We start from the raw sequence: 22009 nt of genomic DNA, 5'->3' as shown, positions 1-22009 counted from the left end.
CAGATGCTGCTAAAACGAACTAAAACTTGCTGTGTCTCACCCCTATTTAAGGAAAAACTTAAAAGGACTTAAGATTCTTAAGATCTCCTTATTACATCATCACTCCCTAAGCCAATGAGATTGTCACAAGACATTTTGGAATGGGGTATTTTTTTTTAAACCTGTTTTCAAACTTAACTTTAAATTTCAGTGTTTCCTAGTTGTGGACTATTGGTTAGTCCAGCCGATTAAGAAATTAATTGTCATAAACATCCCTAATATTATATAACAGACAACAGAAAACAAGACTGTTTTTTTAAAGAAAAAAGAAAAGTATAAACACATGTACATGAAACGATGAGACACAACTATAGAGACAAAGAGCGATCTGGCTGGGACAAGTAAAACTAACTGGGGGAGCAGTTGTATGGGCTCAAAATGTGGTCATAAATATTTTGTACTTGTAAATCAGGATTTGTATGTGTAAAAAGAATTTGTGCGTGCGTAAAAAAGATTTGTATGTGTAAAAAGAATTTGTGCGTGCGTAAAAAAGATTTGTATGTGTAAAAAGAATTTGTGCGTGCGTAAAAAAGATTTGTATGTGTAAAAAAGATTTGTGTGTGGACTTAGCCAAAACCCCCCCTGCAAGTTACAAGTACGAATTTTGACCCTATTTTTCTTCCTGTCATCTGATTGGTCAATGTCATGTCAATCACAAATGTAACAATCCAATCGGAGAACAGATGGGTTTGGCTGTCGGAGGGGCACTTTTTTGAACTGCAGGTCCTTGAAGGGAGTAAATGCCCTTTTACATGCCAACCCAGCGTTTTCCTTCATCACCACGAAGGAAAACAGTCTGTGGTCGTCCGACTTTGGTGATTTTTGTGTCACAGGTCTACGTGCTTTGTACAGGGACTTCCACAGCCTTTTCAACAGCGCTGCGGACCGCGGGGGGGGGGGGGGGGGGGGGGGGGGCAGTGTTTTGGAAATGATAGTCTTCATTACAAAGCTTTCTTCGTTATGAATTAGCATACATGTTTTTATTGAACATTTGAAGAACTAGCAAAAAAACCAGAAACTGTTGTAGAGGACATAAAGTCAGAGATAGAAACGACAAGGAGCAGGTGCATCTAGTACAGGTAGAGCTGCTGCAAAAACCCACAGAGCTCAGCAGCCAGCGCAACAAATTCTGGATCCTTTGCTTTTAGTTAGCAGTTAGCATTAGCAGCACATCCTCCGTCCGATGTGAAAGGACCTTTATGCTGCGCACTGTGACTCACAGCAATGGTCCCGGGTCAGCCCTGACTTTGTGTTAAACTAATCCTAAAGTAATAATGGTATTTCTAACCACTGACATACCACAACCTTATCCTTTCAACAGCTGCTGAAAGTAAGGGGACCTAGCTGCTATCGGATATTTATATAGAGATCCTCCAGCTTCAAACTGTATTACCCTTCAAGGACCTGCAGTTCAAAAAAGTGCCCCTCCGACAGCCAAACCCATCTGTTCTCCGATTGGATTGTTACATTTGTGATTGACATGACATTGACCAATCAGATGACAGGAAGAAAAATAGGGTCAAAATTCGTACTTGTAACTTGCAGGGGGGTTTTTGGCTAAGTCCACACACAAATCTTTTTTACACATACAGATCTTTTTTACGCACGCACAAATTCTTTTTACACATACAAATCTTTTTTGCGCACGCACAAATTCTTTTTACACATACAAATCTTTTTTACACACGCACAAATTCTTTTTACACATACAAATCTTTTTTACACACACACAAATCTTTTTTACGCACGCACAAATTCTTTTTACACATACAAATCCTGATTTACAAGTACAAAACTGATTTACAAGTACAAAATATTTATGACCACATTTTGAGCCCATACAGTTTTCTTCCAACAATCGCTACCAAAATAAAACAGGAAGCAACAAGACACAGTAGCAAATAAGCTAAATGTAGTCAGACCTAGAAAATGTTAAGCTGGAACAGAACCTTAAAGCAGCAAGAAGTGATCCTGTAATTCAAAGCTGACAGAAAGTCGTCGAGGTTTTCAAAGAGCATGGTTTCTCTTCTCAGTTCGATTGGAATATTTTCATGTGACAAGGATAAAATATTATTATTCTTTTTTATTCATCCATCCAAATGTTATTTTGGATCATCTTCTGAGTGAAAAACTGAAAAAGCTGATTTGTGTGTATTATTAGTGTAATTACACTAATAATACACACAAATCAACTTTTTCAGATAACCACTGCTGGTTGACCAGGATATTTAATTACAAAAGAGATTCTTCAAAAGTTTTATTATTTGATTAAATAAATGCTACATTTTGAAGAGGTTGCAGATGCAATCAGTGTCATTAATGTGAAAGTCATTTTGTGAGACGGGGGAAGTGTTTTATGTAAGGTGAAAAAAATCAAACAAAAGGTGTGTAGAAAGCAGTAACGTGAATCAGAAAATCACTACAGTGACATATTGCGTGTGAGAGGAAGAAGTGTGAGTTTTGCAGCTCTATGCATTAATCGATAGGGCTGCTCAATTAATCGAATTTTAATCTCGATTACGATCTGGGTTTTCAACGATCATTTAAAATGACTGAGCCGATTATTAGCACCTCCCTCGTGCTTTACTCTCGCGCTGCTCCGTGTGGCAAATCGAGCGCACCTCTCTGCGTTTCGAACACGCGTCACAACAATTAAGAGGACCCGAGGGAAGCTCGGAAAGCTAAGCAGAAGCAGTGTTGCCAACTTAGCGACTTTGTCGCTATATTTAGCGAGTTTTCAGACCCCCTAGCGACTTTTTTTCTTTAAAAAGTCGCTAAAAAAAGACGTGAAAGCGCGTATCGCTTTTACTCTCAACAAGCAGCGGGTGCTGTAACACAGTCAGTTCTTTTACTCTTATGCTGTTTTGTGGATCACAAGGTTTAAAACTACTTATAAACACACACACACAAAGTAACTCCACCAGAGTGCCTATTTCGGATCACTTTTGCCGGTCCAAGCCCGGGTAAAGGAGCAGGGTTGGAATTGTGACATTAAAAAAAACAATAATTGCTAAAAGAAATTTAATTTGTAGTTCTAAATAAACTCTAAATGCATTTAGGACGTTTTTTACTCACTTTATGTCTCTTCCACGATGTTATTTCTCTCTCCAACAACATAGGTTACAATTATATTAGCATGACCAATTATGCAAATTAGGTGATGACGTCATTTAGCGACTTTTAGGACAACCAATAGCGATTTTCCTTACTGAGGAGTTGGCAACACTGAGCAGAAGTTATTTGGAGAGGATAATGGCTGCTGAAGAAAGAATGCCGTTGGTTGAAAAGAGAGGTAAAACGACTTCAGTGGTGTGGAAACCAATGTTCCCTCTAAGCTGCGCACGTGCGCAATTGCGCACTGCTGGCACGGTCTCTGCGCACAGGAAATCTGCGTTGCGCACAAAAAAAATCTAACCTGAATTGAAATTAAAATTAAAACTTTAACAATTCTGTTTTGCAGTGTTAGTCAGTAAGTGACTGGCTGCTCCCGTATGGGATTAGAACGATGCCACCTTATCCCATAGTCCAGCCAATAATGCGATTCACATTCGTATATACGCAGCCAATCAACGTTGTTGACAGGCTATGACAGCGTCCTTATGTGCCAACACCAGTGTTTTAGCTAGCAAAGTGGCGTGGCTGATGTGCAGTGAAGCCACATTAATGAAAACGTGTACAACCATTGGAGATGTGAGCAGGACAGACGGAACAATTGACGGAAAAAGTGTGGACTTTATACCAGTTTTTAAATTGTGTTGATAGGCCACGTAAAACCAGAGTTATGATAAAAATATATGCAATGTTTGGTTTTCTTCCTGAATACTATCGTTGTTTATATTTACTGCGGGAAGAAACGGTAAAAACGGCGTTTTATAAGGAAAACGCTCGAAAGCACTCTCCACCTGTGAGCAAAACCAAAACCAAAACCCCCCCACCCTTTCCTATTGGTCGAAAAAAGTACATGTCGACCAATCAAAAAATGATATGGCAACGTGGCATCTAGTTGTTAAGAAACGGGGGGAAGTTTTAGGAGTGACGGCGGTGTTCTGAGATGTGAGAGATTTGAGACGTTTAGCGCAAATCTTGTGCAGTTAGTGTGTAGTTAGTGTGTAGTGTAGTCAATAGTTTTGTTGGTGTGTCAGAACAATGAGGCGGCTGCTGAATGTTACAGGTGTTACAGCAGTGATACATCTCCTGTTGTCAGGCCTGCAGGCATCAGGCTGTTGTTCTCCTTTATCTCATAGTGGACAGAAATAATTTTTTGGAGTGGCACAAATAATTTGTGTGGCATCAGATTTGATGCAGAACAGCTGATTGTTCTGTAAATAGTTTGAAATGTTTATTTTAAAATGCCTTGGCTGTATTAAAAAAATAAATAGCTGCAAAAAACTTTGTTGTTTGCCAAACTGAGTTACTTTTTTGAAGTAGTAACTATATAATTAATTGCCCAGCATTGGTCATTATATACTGTATTTTGCAGACAGAGAGTTACAGGACTCTCTCCCAGACCACAGACTCATACTCATAATACAAGTCAGAGCTTTATGAAAAAAAAGGAAAAGAAAGAAAGTTGTTTTCAAAATTGGAGTTCAAGTTATTTTTACTTCCAATAGTGTTAACATACTACACAGGTCATGAACAGGATTTTTTAAATTTTCATTGTAAGTGGGCTAAAGCAGTTAATTAAAAGTAGTCTAACATAAATGTAAATGCTGTAATTTGATTATTTTAATAAACCATGTAACTTGGATGGATTAGATGCTGGCGTGACCACAGTGCACACGTCTGATGTCGCTCACAGTGGTCCAAGGGACCGCTCAGGGAGTTTGTGTGTTCGCTCAGACACATGAAAAATTAGAGGGAACATTGGTGGAAACATTATGGGTTCGCGGAGTCAGACGTGGATCAAATATTGTGCAGTATTTTGAAGTTCACTAAACATAGATGTTTACATTTTTCATTTATTTTTTATATTGCAAACATTTGCACTGTAATCAGTATTTGCACACTATTTTATATTATTTTTTGACAATCTTTAAAGCCATTATTCAATACATTGTTATTGTTAAATAAATATCGTCAAATAATCGAGATCTCAATTTCAGTGAAAATAATCGTGATTATCATTTTTGCCATAATCGAGCAGCCCTATTAATCGACACTGCAGACTTTTAAAGGATTGGCCCTGAAGTCGTGACCTGCAGAACAGCCAATATGATGAAGATCATGGACTTAAGAGTCATATACAGGGTTCTTGAAATCCTTGAAAATGCTTGAATTTTAATATTGTCTTTTCAAGGTTTGAAAAGTGCTTGAATTTCAGATGTGGTTCTTAAACGTGCTTGAAAGTGTTGTAACTAAAAGTTACTGTGACTCAAACATAGAAAAATTCGATTTTTTTATTTCCCACACCTAATTTATTAGAGATTATTTTATTTAAAAGTATTTTATAGCATATAACACCTTTGAAAATATGCTTCAGTTCACATTTAACTCCAGAAAATCATCAGTCAAAATATGGATATTACCTGATCACAGATTCGTGGTGACGTAACTGCTCTTTTAACTGTTTGGTGTCTTTGCTTTGTTTGGTGGTTGTAGAAATGGTTTATATGAGCTTTGAGCTGCGATTCAGAGATTTCTGTGGACACTGCTCATGTCGGCACTTATATTTCTAACCTTTTCTTCTAACCGATTAAACATGATCTCCTCCCTTTTGCCCCCATTTTTGGTGGTGTAGGTGCAAATGATCAGTCGTGACATTCTCATAGTAAATAAGATACTGCAAATAATTATTTCTGCATTTGTGCGATTGAAGTCAATTGAAAATGTGTATGCAATGATACCATTTTAAATATTTGGCCTAAATAATTTTGGAGTGAATGAGTCTAAACATGATGACCTAACTAGTGATACCCTGATACACACACACACACACACACACACACACACACACACAGTGGTTTGTGTGTATAGCAGATTCAGATATTCTTTCTCTTTCCTCCTCTTTGCCATCCTCACAGGCACACATACAGGTCTAATGAAGCTTTGACACAAAGTCATTTATAGTACTACCATGCAAAAACACACACACATGCATGCACACACACAGACACAAGCACATACACAAACACACAGAATGAAGGTGCTTGGAGGACAAATGCAAGCAGGCCTGAGGTTTGATCTGAATTTCCCAAAGAACTGATGCTATCTGCCAGCAGTTAACAGCTCTTGTCGTGCTAAAGTAGACGTGCCTCTGTGTAACATTATTTACATACTGACCTTTTCACAGTGTTTTCAAGTAGTTGTTTTGTTGCCCTGAGCTCTTCCAGGGTGCAGAAGTGTGCGTTGTGCCGGTTACCTGGTACAACACACCCAGACGTGCATGTTGACAGATTAACTCTTAGCATACTGCAAGGTGTAATGCTCTACCGAACTTGAAATTCAGATGAGAGGAAGCAATTGTAATTTCATGGCTGCGGTCTTCAACTATGCTAGCTTTGAGACCTGGAATGTATGCAATGAACTTAAAATTTATTATAAATTATAAATTCATTCGAAACGACTGAGTCAGCTTTATCAAATGCATGGTGACATTGTTAAAATGGCATCATGGATTAGAGGCTGTAGTAGCTTGGGTGTCTGCCTAAAAAGCCTTTAAATTAAGAAGCATACTGTATATGTGACTGTCAGAGGAAGCTGTTATCTGTCACCTGCATCAGTTTGGTTGAGTGCACCTGTGCAAGGTAAGGTAACTGAACTGGAATGTCACAGACATCTAATCCAGTCCCTCATTTGTTCATACTCTGCGTCCTGTGGACAGCACAGCTTCAAAAAACTAAAATTAATTCCAATATGTAACATTTGCAAATTTGGAACACGTCTTTCCCCTTTTTTCACCCTTCATTCTACTGAGCGTCCCCCTCCCGTTTCTCCGGTAACCTTATCCCCGTGAATCACCAGGTGATAAATGATCATTTCTTTCCAGCAGAGTATGGGTGGCTTCTCCTGAACCAGCAGCTCGACCTTGCTCACACAGACAGATGGATAGAGACAGCGCAACAACAAACTGCCATTGTGCCGGGCTGGTTTGGTAAACTCCGGGCTTTCTCATCTTAACACCAAAGGCAAGATGAGAAAGAGGCAGCAACACGGGGATTTTGTTGTGTGTTCAGCAGCATAGATCAAAGTCAGCATACTTGAACTTCTGTCTGCCTCAGCTTACATACAGGCTAATTAAAATGTTGCTACTGACATGATGATCTGTTGCAAGCTTTGTATTTACAAAGGCATTTAATTTACATATAATTAAAAATCTTTTTTCAGTCATTAACACATATGTACAGCTAAATGTTGTGTTTTTCTTTAGATAGAAAATAATGTTTAAATATTTTAACATCCAGTATATAAAAAAAACAGCATTTCTTCCTTTACTTTTCTTCCTTTTTCCAGTATTTCCCATATGGAGTGTCAAAGGAACGTGTTTCTTGCCCCACATTTCTCTGTTATATATGCGCCTTATCAACATAATTACATTTCAACTGAGGCATACAATCCCTGGGAAAGGCTTTCCTGAAACTACATGTGTGCACAATAATATCAAGAACTTCCATCAGCGATTTCAACACAGCACAGGTTTTCTTGACAAAAACAAGCAAAGGAGGCTCACAAACTTTGAAACAATGTTGATAGTGTAAATACCCTCCAATTTCCATCACGATAAACCTCACATGCTCTATTGAGTGTAACACCCCTTGATCCAATTTGGAAGCTCTGATCCAGAGTGACAAATACAATAAACGTACTGGAGTGCATTTGTGATCGGCTCCATCTTGGAAGATCACATCGAAGTCACTTAACCTGCACAGGATGCATTTTGGTAATGTTTCTGTATTTCCTATCAGAGTGAAAAACAAGGGAGGGGGTAAGAATCATTGAAATTATGAATAGTGTTGGGAAAATTGCACTAAACAACTATGAGGGAGTGTTGTGAGTTACCACAGGAATCTAGCATATACTTGAACAATGGAATTAAGGTTCAAGTGCACCTGTAGGATTCTTCGGCATGACGTGTGCCCTTCAGTATGCCTATCATGCACGGCTCACGGGTGGGACGGCCGTGGGAAGCAGCGGTTTTGAGTCCGACGCGCATTCCTGTCCCCAAGTGCACACATGAACACACACATAGACAAACACACACACGCAGACACACTCCCCCAGCCCGCCCACCTGGGCTGGATGACCCCCTAAACAGCTCCAATTACCAGGCACTGACAGACAGACAGATTAGGTCTGAACAAGGGTGCTGAGGCCTGCAAAGACAGACAGACAGAAAATAAGGCAAACGCACTAACATGGGTAGCCCCAGACAGCCATGAAGAGACGGGTTGAGGATGCAGAAAGACCGGTGGGAGAGAACATGAATTAAGAAGCAATTTCTGTCATTAATTACAGTCTGTTTACACGACGCCCTCATCAGGCCAAACCACGGTGGAGATTAGTTTGCTCTTTCACCGTGACTGACGTTCCCATGTGCCTCCCTTGACCTCGGCTTTGCACACACACATACACACAGACCCACACATACAAAAAAAGCAATTTTTAATGCAACCTCCTACGCCCTGAAGACACTTTTACCCACTAGGTGAAGCAGATGAGAAAAATGCCCAAATCTAACATAGAGACACAAGTGACAAGAGAAGAATAAATAAATCCTTTAATTTTTACTTAAATAAGGAAGAAGGGAGGAAAGGGTTGAATGCCGGTCCGCAGGAATAAATGAAGCATTTTCAGGGTTTAAGTGAAGAACATCTAATAAACTGACTCCAGACCATGATGACAGCAAGATGGTACTGAGGCGTATGAGATGATTACTTGGTCAGAAATTTTGGACTTCTGTTGTTGTTGGTTTTTTTTCCTGCGTTTTGGCTTCTTTGGTCAGCAAAACATTTTTTTTTTGGTTTGTTTTGAGACTTTGGGAAAATTGCTGCCCATGTTGGATTTTTTTTTTCCAATTAAGCCAGCGTTTATGCAGCAGTGGATGAGGTGATGACAGAGCACACTATGTGGGAGAAAGACTGCCCTTCTCATAAGGATTTTTGGAAGCAAGATTAAAACAGTGAGTTTATTGTTTGGCGAGCTTTACATGATACAGCTGATCCTGCCTGTCCAAACCCAACCACTAACCCACTGTGTTATAGAAACACACACACACTAATTCCTAGCAGAAAGCCTTCACAGATCTCAAGATGATTTCTGCTTCTCATTGTAGAGGCAACTCCATGAAAATCATGTAACAAGGCAGTAAAAACGATAAATGAAACAATTATGTACCCAGCAATGGCTGTGTTCGCAGCAGCAGAGATGTCAAGTGCAATTTCTTTTTTTGACTAATAGATCTCATGTGTGGCACTGGGTTAACCCAGTGTTGTTTTCTTTGGCTCGTTGTGTTTTTTCTGGCTGCAGTAGTACGTGTTTTTGTGCTTTTTTGTCTTTTGTAAAAGTAACAGAGGGGAATGAATGAAATTACTAGTACTCACGAGTCCAGTTTTACTAATTTCTTAAAATTATTATTATTTTTAAATCCTCTTGTTGCTTAAAATGCATACAAAATGCAGCTGTCTTTTTTATTTTTTAGTATTAATATCAACTGTGTTGGGTGTAACCAGCAAAAGTAACCACATAACATTTTGCAGTACTGTAGTAATGTAAGGCATTGCTTTACAGTTAGAATTATGTTGTTGCTTGTGTTACAAAAGCTCTCCAGTTACCTGGTGAGGTGAATAGAAAGAAAACCACATCAACCAAACTCCTCCTTCTTCCTGCTCACTCAGTTCATTTGCATAGAGGAGGAAAAAAGGTGGAGCGGTCTACACCTTTTGAGGAGTGGAGATGCTGGCATTAGTTTTGTTTTTGTTAAAAGGACAGGAGCATGATGGGGAAATGCAAGCTGTTTCCAGAATGGAAAGAATTGCATTATGCTGCTAAAACAACTTCGGCTCTTTGTAAGTATCTGCACAGACAGCATGCTAACACAGAGCTAGCAAAGAACTCAGAGTGATGCTAAAGCTGAATGTAGGCTGACCCCAGACTAGCAGCAAGGTCCCAAACTTCAGCAGCTAACACAGACAGTGATGAGCAGTCAGACTTACAGCACTGTAGCCCTCAACCTGTTCATGTTTCTAAAGTAGAACGGCTGTGGCTTTAAAGTCTCTTTGAGCTGGCTTTCATCGTTGCTTTGTGTTGTCTCTTTTTATGCATGCATAAAAACTTAAAGAAACACCTTGTGTGCCCTCGTTAGAGTAACACGAAAGTAATCTAATAAATGGTTTCACAAATTACATTCTCTGGGAGGTAATTGAATGAAGTACTGCATTGCTTTTAGGAAAAGTAATCAGTAATGTGTAATACATCTCAACACTGATTGTCAGTAATCCAAAAAAGTAGGAACCGATTGGAGGAACTTGCAGAACCCCAGTGGCTGAAATGGCAAAATACATAAAAGGTGATTGAAGGAGAAACACTTCATTCAAGGACATCAAAGTCCACCAGCTTTGAAAGAGAAAGCTTCATACTGTGTTTCCAAACTACAAGCTGGGTTTGAAAACCAGTTCAGGACAAATGTGAGGTGCTTTTGAGAGTGTCTGGCCAAGACAGACTGGCTTAGCGAAGTGTCTGATTAGAACCACATTTTCCATTCAAAGTGGGAGATCGACTGAAGAAGAAAAAGGAGAAAGGGGATGGAGTACAATAGATCAGAAAGAACCTGTGTGCAGAAGGCACGGGAAGGTAAATGAATAAGAGGGACAGAACAAAGAACAGAAGAATCAGAGAAGTGAGTTTGTGTAACTCTGTCAGGAAGCCCCTTCAACAAGTTCAACAAGCAGACTTTCTCTAAGCAGCTCATTGGATCCAGATGACGACTTCTTCACTCCGTCCAGCTCAGTGTTGTATTGATCAGCCAGAAGACCCACGCGTAGCATGAAAGTGCTGCTTCTGAAAAGCCTTAATCAGTCATTATTTTGAGCGTGCCTTTTCATGTTTTATTGTATGATGCATGGACAAATTGTTATATTTTTTCACAAAGAGGCTTTGTGGTCAGAGCGGTATGGAAACAGCTGTGGAAAGTGGACAGATTACAAAACATTTCAGTTGTATGCACGTGCTTTTTGCTTGATTTCTGTCTCCGAGTTGTGATAGAAAGGAGGTTCGCAAGACAAATCTCGCTGCCTGAATGCGGTTTTTTAAAGTTTATTTAGCATTCAATCATTTGTATGAACTTTAAACAAGATATCCAGTGTGAGAGCATGGAGAGATGCAAATACACAGCACACAGCGACGTGACATGATGCTTGAAGAGAGAAAGGGAGGGGAAAAAAACTTGCTGGACGAGATTTTTAACATGACATCGCTTTTTCTATTATTAGCAAGAGTAATGGATAGGTAATACATATCCTACAATTACAAAAATACTAAGTTTCGTCATTTGAAATTGTGCAGTGAGCACCACTCATCTCTCAACAGGACACAGGGATAATATATGGGTACGTGTTTTCAATTTGTTGTCCAGAAAAGTTTCCATCTGGTTTTTTGCATTTCAGACAGTGAAGGAAATAGTTTCTTACTTATTAGTGGCCTTAATGCATCATGGGATCCTGGAATCTTTATGCCATTGTTAGAGAAATAGAGCCTAATGCACATAACGTGTGATGCAGCAACAGAGAAGCAGTGTAGATTTACAGATACTGTTCCTTTACATGTTGCATCAATTGACCAATTTAGAAAGTCATACAGGACATGTGATATTGCTACTTTGAAATTAGCTCATAGCAGTTTTTATCTTCAGGGTAACTTTTTTGAAAGTCGTTACTATTTAAAAGAAACTCATCGTTTGGGTAACAACGCTCTTTATATATGTCACCATCCAGTTTTGATCTTTTCCCATTTTTGGATTTTACAGTACTGTAAAATGTTGCATGACAGGAACGGAAAAGTTAAGAAAAGCCTATTTACGGATAAAAAAACTGGCTGTAATACAAGACATGTCTGCATTTATGATGAATTGCTTTTCTTACATATACAAGGAGGGACCCATGTAATTCAGAAGCCACAGGCAAATTGACCAGATATCAGTTATTGTTTCAAAAAATGCTTTCCCTGGTTGTTTAAGGATTTCAGGCGTCTTGGTGAGCATTCACCAAGACAAGTTTTCCCCTTCAAGTGCTTACGAAGTAAAAGTGGATCTGCAGAAGTACCGACCGATTGTAAATAATTATTTTTCTTTGGTTGATGACTCAGTCAGTGTGTGACAGCAGCACCAAACAGAGCTGTCATGAGAACATCAAAATCCTCTGTCTATGTGGTATTACTGAATCAGGCCTACGATTGGAGCTGTTTCAGCTTCACTTGGTGAAACTGAGTTTTTATTTTAGTGCAGCTGGGTTTTTAGAAGATGATTGTCCTATTTAATGTCCATTGCCATAAAAAAAACAGCTGATCTTTGAAAACTGAACACTCATAAAATCCAAATTTACTTCTTCATTAGTAGAAATAATAACATTTGTATTATAATTATTATTAATTAGTAACATTTATTTACTTAAATAGTGAGTTTGTGGAACAGAGGGTAAAGTGAATAATAATGATTTATAGTAGGCCCACATATTTTGAATTGTGTGTTTTAGTCATTTGAAACATGCACCAGGTAAGTACAACAACATGGGTCGCATAATCATGAAGGCTTTAAGAATTGCTGCTGTGTCTCTCCTCTGTCCTGTACACTAAAAAGACAGCGATTCACACAATCCTCTGTGGCATTAAAAGACCACATAATAGCGTCCCTTATGTTTGTCTTATCTGGGAAACAAGAAACAATGTGTTTACAATGGAACTGCACTTAGTCATAGAGCGTAATTGAAGGTGAGTGTTAGTATCTGGGCTCGGCCAAAAGAATGTGCATGGCCCCAGAGACTCATGGGATATCACACCCACTCCTCCTTGGGGTTGGTTTCAGCTGCTTTGCATGTCTAAAACAAACCACTACATCTGTTTTTAGTTCTTGTTTTGTTTGCGGAATGAAAAAAAAAGAAAAAAATAAGGGCTTCAGTAAAAAATAATTGCATTGCATACATTCTCCTGGATCTCCTGGCCTGAAACGGGAGAGCGATTGGTCGATCGCGACAAAGGAGGAGACAGGATGTGGAGCAATTGGAATTAGACCCGACTTATAGAGAGAAGGTCATGAGAAGGAGAAAAAAAATGACCAGAATGTATGTTCGTTCACATGTGCACACACATACGTACTTAAAACAAAGGCGGATAGGATTTCTGAGTGGAAACATCGAGATGTCTCTGCTTTGCTCTGCACGGCTGGAACACATTGAGGTTTAAACATCAGCTCGGACATTCAAGGAGAGAACTACTTTCCTCTTTTCTCCCCCTTTCTTGTGACTATATAAAGAGCTACAAGAACACAGTGTGATAAATTCAAGGAATGAGCCTCCATGTTTCATCACATCTGAAGCTTGTCAGGTTTTGCAGATGTCTTTGTTCATGCAAAGTAAAAGTAATTTCTATCATCTACTTTATAAGGAACTGCTTTCTTAGGTCCATGTGTGGTTACTTTAATGTACGCTTGCAAAGAAGCCTTTTTTAAACACTTGTCAAATTTTTTGTAAGACAGACAGGTGCTTAAAAAGATAAAAATCTTTTCCCCTGAAGATTTTTGTCTTTTAATTAACACCTTTCTGCTGCACAGCTCATTTTCACAAATCTTCTCAAACAATTATCCACAAATGTTTGGCTGCTTTTCATCTGTCCGTCTGCACGGCCTATCTGCATAGTGATCAGTGTTTTTATATATTTTGGACTTGACGTTACAGCTCACTGACAGGCTTCTAGGTGATTTGTGTCATGACCACACGTAAAATCCCAGAAAGCCCTGGCCTGACTTAATAAAAGCAACACTACCTCACACCAAAACATTAATATAACACTGGAGGGGGGGAAAAAAAGACCCGAGTAGTTTCTGAGACATGCCTGTATTTGGCTAAAAGGGTTTGTGAGCCAAACAGCTAGTTAAGGCTAAAAACCAGATGATAGCAATGTGAAAGTTAACCAGTGAAATAACCTCTGAGGATTATGTGAGTATAGCTTCATTTCAATTTCATAATGGGTATAAATGCAAAGAGAACCCACACAGGACCGTGGCACAGGTGTGAGAGTGTGAGATTTGTTTGTTTGATAGGCATTAACTCCCCTCTAGCTCTCCTCTCACATTTCTCCCCCTCCTCCTCTCCCTTTTCTTTTTTACCCTTCCTCTGCTTTCCTCACCTCGCCTCCTTAAAAGCGGCTTATCTCAACCTCTTTTCCTGATTATAAAATACAGTTTCCTCTTTTCTTTTACTCTCCTCTGCATTGACAACTGTTCATACTCACCACGTTTAATTGCTTTTATTCTTTCCCCCTCTGTCCCCACACAAACTTTCACACAAACACACAAATTCAGAGGAATTTGAGGAATGTGTGCGTTCTTGCAGCATCATGTTGTTGTTGCACATATGACTGCACCCCAGAATCTGAGGAGTGTGAGTGTTTTTCCAGAGCCGATGGATGCATGGATGGAGGCATAGGATGATTGATGAAGAAGTGGGACACTGATGACCCGGCTCTCAGTACTTCATCTCAAGGTAAACAACAAGGAGGTAACTCAGCAAAGAGTAGAAGCGAACAACACACGCACATTTCCAATGTGAGAAGTAGGAAGTTGTAGCTGATTTATTTTTACTGGAACAATTTGGAGAATACAGTCAGACACACTGGGCTGGTTTGGGCTATCCTAAGCTCAGTTTATGAGGACATAACCCAGAATTCTTTTCACATTGTCCCTCATTTCAGCACAGAATACTTTCCATCGCTCATCATCTAAGCCTGTTTTCTCAGCATAAACAAAATACACAATTCTTTGTCTGTTTATAAAACTTGCTCAGTGTATGTCCTATTAGCAAAGTCCCAAATCCAGACATGTCTGAGACCTCCTTCAGTGTGTGATGGAGAGGCGATTTATTTGGATCCATGGATGGCTAACCTGATGGAAAGTGAGATAACCAACCTGCTCATCTGTGTTTATATGTGGAAGCTGAAATTCTGTCTTCACAAGGCTAACAGCTGGTGTAAACAAATATCTGTCAGCTAATGTGCATTTAATTGCTACCCAACACACAGTTTGCTTACTTTAAGCTTTAAGCAACCCACTTTGGCTGCAGGATGTAAAACAACATGAAATGGACAACCATTTCTTCTGAATAAACAGCAGACTACGCAAATCTTCAAATTAGTGCCTCAGAACCAAGTTTTCAGAAACAGGACACGGCAATGTCTGCAGTTAGGTGTGATTTTACTTTTATTCGGTAAATTTCTCTACCTGCTCAGTGTTCTTAAAACCACACAAAGCATTTGAGACGCCATATTTCTATCATCATGGCACCTCTTGCCTTCATAAAGTCCAAAGTAAGGGTCAAATTGTGACATGTCAAGAGTACTTCTGAATAAAATTGCAAAACATAGTGCATGCCTCCTATTGAAATCACCAAACGCCAAGTGTTCGTCCTTACTTCCCTGGTGGGATGGGGAGTTCATGTGTGTAATGATCGCAGCCGCCTCCACTCCCATCTTTCTTATCAGCTGAGAGATGGAGAAGTCCATCTAACCGGACTTAAGCTTGTCTCTTTGTTTATCCTCCTGACTGATAACGTTCATCTGGTGAACTCTGCTCCGCACTCGCTGCACTGGTGTTTTACCTTAAATGGTGTCGTCTGGAAGAATGATTTTGGCATTTTCTTATTAAAAAGTAGTTAATGATTACACAATAAAACATTGTTAATTTAACCAACAACTACAAGTTGACTAGGAATATCTTGGGTTGGGGACACAATCAGACTCTACACCTTCATGATATCTCCAGAAGGCCAAAAACCGGATAAAAGTGGACACAGCCTTTACAAAAAACAGTCCAAAAGTTTGTCTGCCTGCTCTGTTTTTATCATCCCAGTCTGGTAAAAGTACCTCAAGCTGCTGTGCACCTGTTCACCCATTTTGACCCTATTTTACAAGTCAAAAGTTAGATCTGAGAAACAACCAGCGGGGTGAAGCTCCTCTGGTTGTGAAAGATTTCAGGATGCATAGAAGTGTAAGTGGGGAAATGGACCTTAGTTTTCTTTCTCAGCAGATGATTTCCTGGTTTAAGGTCATACTTAGTGCAGCAATGAACGTGCATCAATGGATGAGTCTCGGATGAATCCCAAGTGTGTGCAATTAGTCTCTGAATGTCACAATACTGATACTGACTTTAATAAAAACCTGCAGCCTTAATCAATCGGCTGGGGCTAAAAAAAGTGATTTGCACAGTTACGTCTTGGAACTGGTAACTTTATTATCACGCAGCTGGGTCAGATTCTGACAGATAGTAATGTTTTGTCTGCTACAATTCCTATAGGTTCATTTTTGCATGGTTTTCAGGTTTATATGGTGGAATAACCGATCCGTGTTATTTTATTTGTTAGATTTGATCTGATTGTTTTTGTGCTTCTCTTGGTGGAATGCATTAGCCCCTATTGAAAATAAGCATTAGCAGATCATTCTGCTAATCATTCTGAGCGTTCTGTCTTTACACTACTTTGCCCCACTTATTGAATCTAACCTAAGCTGCAGGTTTACAAGCTAATGAGTAAACGCAAATGTTTGTAAATGTAAATATTTTTTGTTTTGTTTACACAGTAAAAGTTCATCGAAATTAGGAACACCAATATGTCAATCACATCAACTCTGTATTTCATCATATAGCGCCTTAGCTGATTATAATAACTGTTCCTTCTTTACTGCTTTTATTGATCAAGCATTGATATCAGTCTATTTATCCCCTGCACTGTTAAATATACTGCATTAAACTGTTTATACATGCTCAGGATTGCTTCTGTCAGTATCCAGAGGGCAGAAAATTGGATATATAGTAGCCAATAAAGGTCCAACAGCCAGAGATGAAGATGAAGGTTGGCAGACAGGACTTTGTGATCTGTTCTCAAATATACAGTCTAACATTTGATCATTTCTGCTCAGGTATAGTTAAGTAATGTCTGTAAAGTTGTTACTGTGGTTAAATGCTCTTAGAAACAGTCAAAAAGCCAATGGTGCTCTCTCGTACTTAAAGATGTAGCAGTAGGCTAACCAGAGGGTTATGTCGTGGTGGCTACGTCCATCTTTTATTTTGCCTATCGCCTAAGAATAATATCATGAAAATGCCAAATAAATTTAGAAAACGAAGGACAGTCCTTTACAGAAAACTTGAAGTGGTTGCCAACAATATCCACAGAATTCAAATGCTCTCATTGCACTGTGTGAGTCCCAGTGCAACACTAAAGATTAGGCTGGTTGAACTTAGCATCATGTAAGAGCTGATGGGGAAAAACAATCTTATTACAAGGTTAAAGCCCTGCCACCTTTAAATCAAAACCTCCAAAATCTGAGTAATATTTATGATTAATTTCTCTGGCACCAATTATTGGCCTATGCTTTAGTCTCTGAGGAAATAACATTTGCCTCTGTGTTTGCACAGCCGTGCTGTCTGGTGGAAGGAATAACAGCAACAGCTCAGCCTGGCATCACCAACCTATGCTCCACAGCTCATCCAAGGGTCATAAACTTGTATAACCTGGACTAAGGGAAGATGGGGACGTAGGGTCATGAAAACATCTTGGCTTTAAACTCCTGGCTTGTGGACTGCTACAGTAACAGAAATGAGCCCTCTAACTAAAGAAAAGGTTATGAAAAGTGATTCACATGTATAACTGGCATACACACATCATTTGTGGTTTAAACATTTCATCTCCATAGCTCACAGTCTGTCTACATTGCAGCATTCTGGGTCACTGCTTTTCCTGGATATATTTATGAGCTGTAGTAGATGTGGATGGCAGTGGATGAGTTATTCAATAGCCCCTGATTATAAAGTTCTTTGTAATCAGGCAAATTACTCTTCCTGTTATGCTTTAAATTGCTTTACAGTTATGAGGCAAAAAACAGGCAGTACCATTCCAATGAGCATGAAAGTCAATATTTAGTATGATCACCTTTATTCTTCAACACAGTCTAAGTTCTCTTAGGCAGCTTTCCTATAATTTCTTTAAGCAGCCTTCAGGAATAGTTCTCCAGGCCTCTTGAAGGACATTCAAAGCTCTTCTTTCTTTTCCCTTCCCTTCCATTGAGACCATTTCTGATGAGGCTTCAGTGAACAGTAGATGAAGCAGCTGAAGGCCCAGGTGCATCTGTCAGGTCTTTGCTGTTTCTTTTTTTCTGTTTCTTGATGGCACGACTTTCAGAATCTGTTCATCTGCTGTAGACGTACTTTTTTAGGCCTGCTATTTCTTCCTTTGTCCTCCACTTTCCAATTTCCCTCTTTTTTTGTGGTGTGCTAAGTTTTTGGCTCATATAGCTCTTTGGAAATGAACTTGTTGCTACAAAGTACTATTTTATGCCTGTCAAACTGTGGTATCTTTGGCATTTTTTTATGGATTCAACCAAAGAAATGGGAACTAATGATGTGTTTTTGTGCTAGTAACAAAGTGCCTAAAGATACAATTTAATATTGGTCCTTTGCTAATTTGTCTGTTATGTGTAGAGCCAACACTGGTTCACCACTTGAGTTAGATGCCTTTTTTATATTTGGATGAGTCATGGGTCACTGGACTGCTTTATTGGTCGAAAGTCCAACTATTGTTCAAGACGCCTTCTAAAGATTTCACAAAAGTCTGGCTTCTTGGAAGCAAAATAAAGAAATGAGGGCAGGCTCAAGACTTTAGCATACTATCATATATTGTATATGATTGGCCGTGGTGTGCATCGTTTAAAATAAATCCAAAGAAGCCTCCAGTGACATAGACTCTGACAGATCAGCTCTGGACTGTGTTTGGCTGCCCAGCGCTGTTTTCTCTGAGCCTTAATTGATTCTGATGGGAAAGCAAGTGCTCAAACTCAAAAGGAAGTCACACAATAGCAATAAAAGTTTCAACCAGAGCAACAGGAAAAAAAAACTTGAGGAATTTTTCTTGTTTTTCTTTTTTTCCCCCTCTTTTTCCAAGATTTTGGCTGACCCTCCAGGCCAAAGAGCTGTTTATCTTAAATGTTAGGAAACGAAACCATTTGCGTTTGCCTGAATTATCCCTGATTGGAGCCAGATATACCAAATTAGATGCTAGAAAAATGTTTCTCATTCAAGGTGAAACAACATATTAGATAAAGTTCTGTTGTTTTCCCTGCCTACCTCTGTGTTTATAGATAACAGTCTCTAAGAGCTATTTAATATACCTGTCAAAGCAAACAAAGAACAAAGCTCATTAAATCATTTGCAAATGCTTTTATCACTGTGATGTTTTCCTTTAAGTGGCCAAGCTGATAGACGAAAATAGGCTTTTATTGAATTAAAAGAGATGGCCTAGTGTACATGTGTCTGCCAGGTATCTCTTCATGTAAAATTAAAATACGTGTGTGAAAGACAACTTTGTTTTTAGAACTTGTGAAATGTGTAAGATCAGATACCATGTTGACATTTCATACAGTTGGTACATGAGTGTATAAAGAATATTCAGCAACAAGACTGATGATCGGGGGAAAAAAAACTTAGAGAAATTACATAAATAAAAAAATCAGTCAGCTTTGCTTGAGTTATGAAAGCCAGAGAAAGCAATGGGATTTATTTCCCCCAAAGTTAAACAAAGAAGGGGATGTAAGGGAATCTGGTGTGATGTATGGAAGCTCTGTCTACAACATATTTGAACTTTTTTTTCTTCTTTTCCATTTAACATCAATTAGACTGTCTCACCAACCACCACTCACATTCTTCGTCCGGGGCTCAGTTAGTTCAGTGTAATCATTCATGCCAGTGCTGTCTGTCTAAATGTTTCACTAATGACCTAAACTAAACTTTCACTCAATGGCAGCAGTACTGATGGTGCTGCTTTAATTTTTTTTGATTGATTGATTTAGTTTGACACTATTGTATGTACATAAAATGAAGTATTGCGCAGACAGTTTGAACATTGCAGTGAAAACCATAATTGCACGGTTATGACTGCTCAGACTCGAACTGGCTGAGTAAAAGCACTTGCGAGGAGTATATACAAGTGTTATACATGAGTGCAGGTGGTCAGAACAGGACTTCTGAGGTCTCTGTCTGTACGAGTGAAGTCCTCACATGAGCTTAGATACTGCACAGGACCCTCAAACTCCCAGGGTTGTTGGTTGAGAGACACACATGTACCCTCCCACGTGAGCAGAAGGTTTTATATACATATCATGATTGACTGTGATACAATGATTAGAGACGCTATCACCATAATGTGGAATTTAACACATTCCAGAGCTGATATAGCCATTTAAGAAGAAACCTGCTAACATTTATTTCACACTTAAAGGTTGTCTTTATTGACACCATACACGGATAATAATAAAAATGATAATAATAGGTAATCAGAGATTTATTTTAAACTGTAGTCAGGAAAAATGTTCCACTATGGTTCTGTAAAAACAAACTGATGTTACTTTATTTATTTATTTACTTGTGGTTCTTCCCATGTTCCTTGGCTGTTTCTCATCTTTTCTGTGTTGTCTGGTTGTTTTTTTGCCCTTTGCTGGAATCCATTGTTCTTCATAATCTACTTTGTGGTAGTGCGACTTTCTGTGATTATCTTGTAACCAACTGGAGCACCGAGACAGGGAGAAGAAGAACATAGTGTGACTGTTGGCTCTCGTAGAAGCTGATGCCTACAAGATGTGCACAAAAAGGTTCATATTCTAAAAAGCAAACCCAACCCACCTCGTTTCTCTTACAAGTCTATTGTATATAAATCATTGGGGTTAGCTATACAGTGAGCTGCGATTGCTATGTCAAACAAACGCAAACTGATATGTCTGAGAGAAGAAGTTTATTCTTTGAGGAAGTGTTGTAGTCTGACTACAATATGTTCTGCATAGTCAGGACTGCATACTGCAGACCCTCCGCTCCAATCTTTCTGCTATATTAATGATCAGAAACCTTACTTTTCTCGCACGCTCTGTTACAGTCACCAGCAAACTGATGTTGCTGGGCAATAGCTGCATCTTATCTCTCTCTAAGCAGCGTTTGGACTTAGTCTTTGAAAGAAACAGATGAATTACTGAGAGCATTTACTGTAACAAGTTCCAGATTATCAGTGTTGCAAAACTTCAGACATATACAGTCCTGAGTGTACCTATCTTGGACGTCCACAGCTGAGGGGCATAACTCTGGCAGAGGAAGTGGTTTTCAGGCCTACACACTGAAGTTAATGCTTTTAAATCTCTACATGTGCCAGCAATTGTGGTTTAACAGGGTGACAGCCCAGTTGGCTCTGAACAAGCACTCGACAATGTTGCCATGCCTCACCCTCTTAATTGATATGACGTTGGAATTCTTAGCATGCCAGGGAGACGGCACTAATGCTATATGAGCATTTCTCGGTGTATCAGTCATGCTCAGGTAACTCCATGTCTTCAGTTTGTGTCCACTGGACATTTAAAGTATAAAATTATGCCTCTGTCAAACCGCCAAACTTTCATCTTTTATTGTGACTTTTTATAAACGATTTTTAAAAAATGAATTACTCACCCATGTCCAAAGGGTAAACAGCAACACATGCATGTCTCCCTCTTTGTGGGGAGCTTCTGAGATTCCAGCTGCTTTTGTCACTGGCGTATCATGCGCTGAGTGTGCACATGTGCCTAGAAGCATATATTTTCAAAAAAAGAAAACAAAATGGATTAACTGTAGAAACTGAGCATTTATCAATTTCTGTCAAACACACACACACACACACCTATAAAAGAGCTGTACAAAAAAAACTATGCACGCAAGGTGGATGATTTTTGTAGAGATGCTTTCAGTGTCAAATACATGGCAGCCAAA

The 22009-nt window shown here is 39.2% G+C and overlaps 1 long non-coding RNA gene across 1 annotated transcript; it reads left to right on the top strand.

The window, feature by feature from the left end:
• Positions 1–9952: 9952 nt before the first annotated feature.
• LOC109204175 (uncharacterized) lies at positions 9953–17872 on the top strand. Its single transcript, XR_002063734.2, has 3 exons — positions 9953–10043; positions 14641–14726; positions 17648–17872. It is a non-coding gene; the product is annotated as an uncharacterized LOC109204175 (long non-coding RNA).
• Positions 17873–22009: the final 4137 nt, after the last annotated feature.

Source organism: Oreochromis niloticus, linkage group LG11 (assembly GCF_001858045.2).
Source record: "Oreochromis niloticus isolate F11D_XX linkage group LG11, O_niloticus_UMD_NMBU, whole genome shotgun sequence".
NCBI classification, from domain to species: Eukaryota; Metazoa; Chordata; class Actinopteri; order Cichliformes; family Cichlidae; genus Oreochromis; species Oreochromis niloticus.
The sequence above is the reverse complement of the archived record's forward strand: the minus strand, read 5'-3'. Positions and strand labels throughout refer to the sequence as shown.